Raw genomic sequence first — 7,780 nt, forward strand, 5'->3', positions numbered from 1 at the left:
CGCCCCAAATCTAATTGTTCTAATGGACATATTGGGATGATCACTTCCTTTGTTATGTTATATAGGTTGACTTCAGATTTTGATATTAAAGTAACATTGTATGTGCCAGTCATATTAAATAATTTGCAAAGAGATGTGTCATGAGTAGGAATGGTCTTGGAGCAATTGAGTTGTGTCTTATACCATGGAGGTGTGATAGGACCTAAAGTGATGGACTCATAGCTGCGAGGCTATTAAAATTATCTAGGATATGGGGGCGCCTGGGTGGTGCAGTCAGTTGAGCATCCAACTCTTGGTTTCACCTCAGGTAGTGATCTCAGTCGAGCCCTGTGTCAAGCTCCATGATCAGCGCAGAATCTGCTTAAGACTCTCTCTTTTTCTCCCTCTGCCCCTCCCAAGCCATGTGCTCATTCTCTCTCTCAAATAAATAAATAAGTCTTTAAAATTATCTAGAGTATGGGGGCACCTGGGTGGCTCAGTCGTTAGGCGTCTGCCTTGGGCTCAGGTCACGGTCCCGGGGTCCCGGGATCGAGCCCCGCATCGGGCTCCCTGCTCTGCGGGAAGCCTTCTTCTCCCTCTCCCACTCCCCCACTCTCCCTGCTTGTGTTCCCTTTCTCACTGTGTCTCTCTGTCAAAAAATAAATAAAAGCTTTAAAAAAAAAAAAAGAGGATATGGAGAAACTACAACTGTTGTGCACTCCCGGGAGGGATGTAAAATGGTTCAGTCGCTAGAGACAACATGGTGGCTCCTCAAAAAGTTACAAATAGGGGCGCCTGGGTGGCTCAGGTCACGGTCCCGTGGTCCCGGGATCGAGCCCCACATCGGGCTCCCTGCTCCGCGGGAAGCCTGCTTCTCCCTCTCCCAATCCCCCTGCTTGTGTTCCCTCTCTCGCTGTGTCTCTCTCTGTCAAATAGATAAATAAAATCTTTAAAAAATAAATAAATAAATAGAATTACCTAGAGTATGATCACAGGGAAAGATCATTTTATCCCATTTACCTCTCACGCGCCAAAATTCAGTTAAATGTGATTGTACTCGTGTCATAGACTGTCCTATGAACCATTTTGTTTTAACTACAGGATGCCCAGATTTCCAACAATTAGTAATGTTAATCGGTGGTTTATAAGTTGTGATGCTGGCCTGCAGTAGTGGACTCTCTAACAGGTAGTCCCTTAAGCTGGAAACATCCCACCATGTAACATTGCATGCAATATCTGATAAGCCTGGAGCTTGTCCACAAGTGTTATCATTGGAAAAGATGTCAATTCCATGAGGACATGACGTGGTCTATGGGAATATCCTCAACTATGGAGGTGCTGTGTGACATCCATGCATAACCTCTGTGTCATCATTCCAACTTAAACTATATCCTGTGTTATTAAAGCATAACTTATATTCAGCTATCCTGTTAATCGGGAGTTGCCTACTTACGGTATTATTTAAGAGCTTCAGTTCTATTCCATTCTCATGGGGTATGCAGAAGGTGTCAGTGGCTGAACGTGAGCTTATCTTTCATGCTCTAGAGCAATTTATTGGTCCATCAGGGTAATGCCCACGTCCTGTAATCCAGTGTTTTAAAGTCCGCATTGTTCTAAATGGATAATTTAGGCATTGGTTTCCCGAATATTCTGTGTAAAAGTATCCCTTTGTGTGTGCCACTGTAAGGTCTAGTTGAAAGCATACAAGGATTAGTTTTAAAAGCATTGGCCTTGGGGCGCCTGGGTGGCTCAGTTGGTTAAGCATCTGCCTTTGGCTCAGGTCATGATCCCGGGGTCCTGGGACCAAGCCCGGTCGGTGCCAGGCTCTCTGCTCAGTGGGGAGTCTGCTTCTCCTTCTCCCTCTGCCCCTCTGCTCGTGTGCTCTCTTTCTCAAATAAACAAATAAAATCCTAAAAAATAATAATAAAAGAATTGGCCTTATAGCACCATCTCTGTGTAGGTGTGTGGTAAAATTACCTTCAAAGCCTCTTAGGCATACCGTTATCCAATTATGGCATAATGGCTCCATATAATAAAGTGAATTTTTAGGTACATGTGAATCAGGTCTAGCTTGGTGTGTAAAGTGGTGATCCGACTATGGAAGCAAGGTTCGTCCTATTTTTAATTTCCAATCCAATTCGGCAGGTGCAAAACTTCCATTACCTTCTTTGTATAAAATTCTTCAGGTCTTAAGTAAGCTGATGAAGTTTTCGCACACCAAGTTCCATGTGTGTTATCACATGGTGTATCCCTACGTCTCACACAAAAATTGCCCAAGAATGGAAAGTCCAGGACATCTGTCAAGTTGTAATTATAATACGCATCATTTTCATTTGTGGATATAATGTTGTCATCCTTTGGGTATCCTGTTGGCACTGGAACTTTTTCTAGGGGTGGGGTAAAGTATGGAAAATGATATAATGAAGATTTATCAGTAGCAGTGCTTTGAGGATATTCATCATATGCCTCAATACCAGTAATATTTTCAGGATATTCATCTTCCTTATATATATTCTCTTGTTCCATGCCTGGTTGGTACCACAATTCATACCATGAGTTGACAAAAGATTTGTATGAGTTTATTGTAAGATTCATGCATGTGATGTCTGGGTATCCTATAGTGTATGATCCACGTTGGGCACACATGTTTGTCTAGTGAGATTTTTAAATTTAATGGATGTGGGCACCTGGGTGGCTCAGTCGGTTAAGCGTCTGCCTTCAGCTCCAATCATGATCCCAGGGTCCTGGGATCGAGCCCCACATCGGGCTCCCTGCTCCACGGGAAGCCTGCTTCTCCCTCTACCACTCCCCCTGCTTGTGTTCCCTCTCTTGCTGTCTCTCTCTCTGTTAAATAAAATCTTTAAAATAAATAAATAAATAAATTAATTAATTAATTTAATGGATGTGATTGATTCCATGTTTTCAGTTAAAATACTTCTTGTTGGGGCACCTGGGTGGCTCAGTCGTTGGGAGTCTGCCTTCGGCTCGGGTCGTGATCCCAGGGTGCCGGGATTGAGCTCCGCATGGGGCTCCCTGCTCGGCAAGAAGCCTGCTTCCCCCTCTCCCACTCCCCCTGCTTGTGTTCCTGCTCTCACTAACTCTCTCTCTGTCAAATGAATCAATAAAATCTTTTAAAAAATAAAATGCTTCTTGTTTATAATGTGAGTGGCATGTTGGTTTGAGACGTTATTAAATTCTTCATTGAATGAACGCCTAAGTCCAGTCTTTCACATTCTGTCGTATTTTGTCCATAGTCATCTAGTGTGTGGTTCGTGCTATCTATGACTTGATATGGGTGTGCAGTTTGTAAGCTAGAATAAAAATTTTGTTGGGAAAGCTTAACATCCTCACTCTAATGGCGAAAGTGTCTAAGAGCTGCTTTCTGAGCTCTAGGAGAATTCAGTGCATATATAATTAGCTCTGGAAAGAGGGTAGTGTTGGAAAAATCGCCTGGTACGCGCTCAGGCAATCCTGGTATGGTTGGGACATGATTTGAAAAACTGAGTTCGGCACACGTTGGTTTTGTGGTGTGGGAATGTTACATTGTATTCAGGGGCTAAAGTCTTATTTTTGCCTTCTGCGCTCACCAGAATGTTGGCTGTAGTGATGGTTATCATGTGTAAGACCAGCCACGAAATTTTGGCAATCCTGTGGTACAGGTGGCTATGTCTGTAGCCTAGAATAATGTCCTCCATTATAGGGGCGCCTGGGTGGCTCAGTCGGTTGAGCGACTGCCTTCGGCTCAGGTCATGATCCTGGAGTCCCGGGATCGAGTCCCGCATCAGGCTCCCTGCTCAGCGGGGGGTCTGCTTCTCCCTCTGACTCTCTTCCCTCTCGTGCTCTCTGTCTCTCCTTCTCTCTCGCAAATAAATAAATAAATACAATCTTTAAAAAAAGAAAAAAAGAAGCAATCCTTAAAATAAGGATGACTCATGGGAGTGCGGACATCTTGGCGCTCAAACGGATCAGCACGGACCTGGTGTGGCCAGGCATCATCATGCAACGTGTCCCCTGAAAAATCTGAGCCATCTTCCCAGGCTGCTTCAACCAGCGGGGCAATTTCTGGATCAATCTCCCACGCTGTATGTGCCAAATCTAGACCGCTGTCGGAAGATTCTGGAAGGTCTGGTAGGGTTGGGTCTGGTGTTTGGTGTGTCTCTCTTTCTCCCCTAATGTGAAAAACCTTATTCTTTTAATGCTGCGTTAATTAAGCAGATGGTGTAATTAGCTAATTTTCTACACGGTGGTTGGGACCTGTTACCAGTGTGGCTGTTTCTATTGTGTCAGTATGTGAAGTATCCGGTTAATTCAATAAGACAAAAAATCAGGAGAGTTCGCAGCAGCCGCCTCCTCCCACACGGTCACAGTCACCCGTGCCTGGAAGTGGGACGCAACCTCTGCCGGGCCCACCGCCTCCCGCCGCCTCTGGACCCCGGACCCCCACACAGTGAGCGAGCTTCTGTGAAAATGTGCAGGCAGGATCTGAGCATCGCTTCCTGAGGGAGCCGGTGGAGAGCACGGGGAGTAAAAGACCACCTGCTACTCATAAAACTAAATTAGAAGACAATATCAAGGAAGAAAAAAACAGATAGGAAGAAGGTGGAGGAAAACATAAAGACAGGGGAACCATCAAGTGAGGAAAGTGATCTAGAAATTGACAGTGAAGGTGTGTTTGAACCGGATACCGATGCCCCTCAAGAAATGGGAGATGACAGTGTAGAGATGATCGAGGAAACGATGGATCAGACGAACGATCAAAAAGTGGCTGTCCTTGATGCCCGAAAGTGTGGTGAGCTAGAAAACCTCCAACTTGTTCACAGAGGCCAACAAGCTGAATCCTCGCTCGGCTGTTCTGTATATGCCAAGAGAGCCCGTGTCTTCACCAAATTACAGAAGCTAAACGCTGCCATGCGAGACTGTGACAGAGCTATTGAAATACATCCTGATGCAGTTCAGCCTTATAAGTGGTAGGGAAAAAGCACGCCGACTTCTGGGCCGTTGGGAAGAAGTAACACATGATCTCGCCCTCGCCTGTAAACTGGATTATGATGAAGATGCTAGTACAGGCTGAAAGAGGTCCAACCAAGAGCCCAGAAAATTGCCGAACGTCTGAGAAAGTGTGAGTGAAAATGTGAAGAGCGAGAGCTCAAAGAAAGAATAGTAGGAAGGGTTAAGAAGGCTCTGGAAGAACCTGAGAGAGCCCAGAGTGGGGAGGGGGAAGAAGCCAGTCCCAGGGGGCTCTCCTGGGGGAAATGCCTGGTAATTCTCCTGGGGGCGGGGAGAGGTGGGTGTGCCTGGAATGGCAGGAATGCCTGGGCTCCATGAAATTCAGAGTGATCCAGAGGTTCTCACTGCCAGACAGTGTCCAGAAGTTATGGTGGCTTTCCAGGATGTGGCTCAGAACCCTGCAAAGACATCCAAATATCAGACCAACTCAAAGGTTATGAATCTCATCAGTAAATTGTTAGCCAAATTTTGGAGGTCAAGCTTAATGCCCTCGGACAAATAAAGACAAATAAAGCCCTTGCTGAAGGAAGAGCAACTTTGGTCACCTAATGAATGTGACAATCATACAAACCAGTGGACCTCTGACCGTCCTCTTTTCACGGAGAAAACTGGAGAAATCCCCACCCCTCTGCCCCACACGCAGCTGAAACATTCTACAGTGCTTTGTCACCAGGGTATTCATTCAGATAATGTCCTCCTACTAGGAATTACACACTCGAAACACTTTTTAAACCTTAAAAATATTTAAAAACAAATGAAAAGCGTGTGTTAATCCCTACATTTTTCTTCACTAATCATTTCAGTGTTTTTCTTTTGGATTAATTGGGCAAGGAAGATACTTCGGTGTGGGAAATTTATTGCTCGGTGTGAGTGAAATAAAGGTTTATGAGCAGGAGGCAAATATAACATTTAAACAGATAAAGTTTGAGTTGGAGATATGGTTCAAAAAAAAAATCAGGGGGCGCCTGGCTGGCTCAGTTGGTGGAGTGTGTGATTCTTGACCTCAGGGTCATGAGTTCAAGTCCCATGCTGTGTGTGGAGATTACTTAAAAATAAAATCTTTCTTTAAAAAATCAGGAAAAAAGGGCGCCTGGGTGGCTCAGTCAGTTAAGCGTCTGCCTTCGGCTCAGGTCATGATCTCAGGGTCCTGGGATGGAGCCCGGCGTTGGGCTCCCTGCTCAGCGGGGAGCCTGCTTCTCCCTCTGCCTCTGCTGCTCCCCCTGCTTGTGCTCTCTTTGTCCCTCTCTCAAATAAATAATCTTTTTTTCTAAAAATCAGGAGAATATTGTCAATTACATTTCGTCCAGCAGCATTGTTGGCAGGAAACAAGATCGACACTGCATTTTTGTATTTTAATTGATGATGTGCATGTGCGTGTATGTGGAATGTCCTATAATGACAAGTGCAAGGTGAGCAGGGGTGCAGGAATATATAGCAGTTTTCTGCTCTGTAATACGTAGTACGTCCATCAGAGAAGAGTCCTGGATTCTCTCAAGCTGCACTGTCCTTTGGCCACTGTGGTCCAACGAGAGTTTCTGTGCCCGTGAGTGACAATGTCCTGCCATGAGACAGAATTGTCCTTCAGTTTTGTTGCTCTTTCACACGGAAGTCTAGGTGTGTCTACTGTTGCCTCCCTTTTTCCTCTATCTGGGGCGGAAGTGTTTAACGTCTTCCGGGGCCCGTCTTTCTGTAATCTGTCTCTGATTTAGCAAAAAGCAAGCTACATCCAGGGCCCGTTGGATGCTATTTTCTTACTGCAGTGCAGCCACAAAGCTGTGTCCTATGGGTTCCCTATCATACGTTAACACTCCTGTTTCTATGGTATTCCTTTGGTTATTTTTCCTCCTAATCCTTCAATGTTTATAGTTTTTCCTTTAGTAGGTCTTTCTCTCTCTCTCTTTTTTTTTTTTAAAGATTTTATTTATTTATCTGAGACAGAGAGAATGAGAGAGACAGAGAGCACATGAGAGGGGGGAGGGTCACAGGGAGAAGCAGGCTCCCCACCGAGCAGGGAGCCCGATGCGGGACTCGATCCAGGGACTCCAGGATCATGACCTGAGCCGAAGGCAGTCGCTTAACCAACTGAGCCACCCAGGCGCCCTCTCTCTCCTTTTTTTTAATTTATTTTTTTTAGTGATCTCTATGCCCAACGTGGGGCTCGAGCTCGCAACCCCTAGATCAAGAGTCACACGCTCCACTGACTGAGCCAGCCAGTTGCCCCTCTCTTGAATAATGATATCTGGGATCCTGTAGCTGCTAAAAATGTGTCTGTTATTATTTCTTTTCCCATGCTCAGTGCTACCTGCATATATGGCCTAGTGTCCCCGGTTTCAGTGGCCGGTCAATCTACCCCAGGGTCCTAGAGTTTTTTGTAAAAGAAGTTTTAATAAATTTCCCTTGTTCCCTTTGTCGGTATTCCTGCTCCTCTCTCTCTCTCTCTCTCTCTTTTTTAAAGATTTATTTATTTGTTTATCTGACAGAGAGAGAAAGAGCGAGCACAAGCAGGGGGAGCAGCAGAGGCAGAGGGAGAAGCAGGCTCCCCGCTGAGCAAGGAGCCTGACGCAGGGCTCGATCCCAGGACCCCGGGATCATGACCTGAGCCGAAGGCAGATGCTTAACCAACTGGGCCACCCAGGTGCCTCTGGGTCTGCTTTGATAATCCTCCCCCACCAGGGGTGATCATAGTCTCCTGGGTCCTCAGGATGGGGATCTGGGGCCCCAAGGGTGTTTTGCCCTTTAAAGTTATAAATTACTCATTATTCATTAATTATTCAATTATTCAATAATTCATTAA

General features: G+C 45.5%; 1 pseudogene; it reads left to right on the top strand.

The window, feature by feature from the left end:
* Nucleotides 1-3,904: 3,904 nt before the first annotated feature.
* Nucleotides 3,905-5,488, top strand: LOC123841311 (hsc70-interacting protein-like; annotated as a pseudogene).
* Nucleotides 5,489-7,780: the final 2,292 nt, after the last annotated feature.

The sequence above is a fragment of the Mirounga angustirostris genome, unplaced genomic scaffold (assembly GCF_029215605.1).
Source record: "Mirounga angustirostris isolate CCGP_5_RB_7025 unplaced genomic scaffold, mMirAng1.0.hap1 SCAF_4, whole genome shotgun sequence".
In the NCBI taxonomy this organism is placed as follows: domain Eukaryota; kingdom Metazoa; phylum Chordata; class Mammalia; order Carnivora; family Phocidae; genus Mirounga; species Mirounga angustirostris.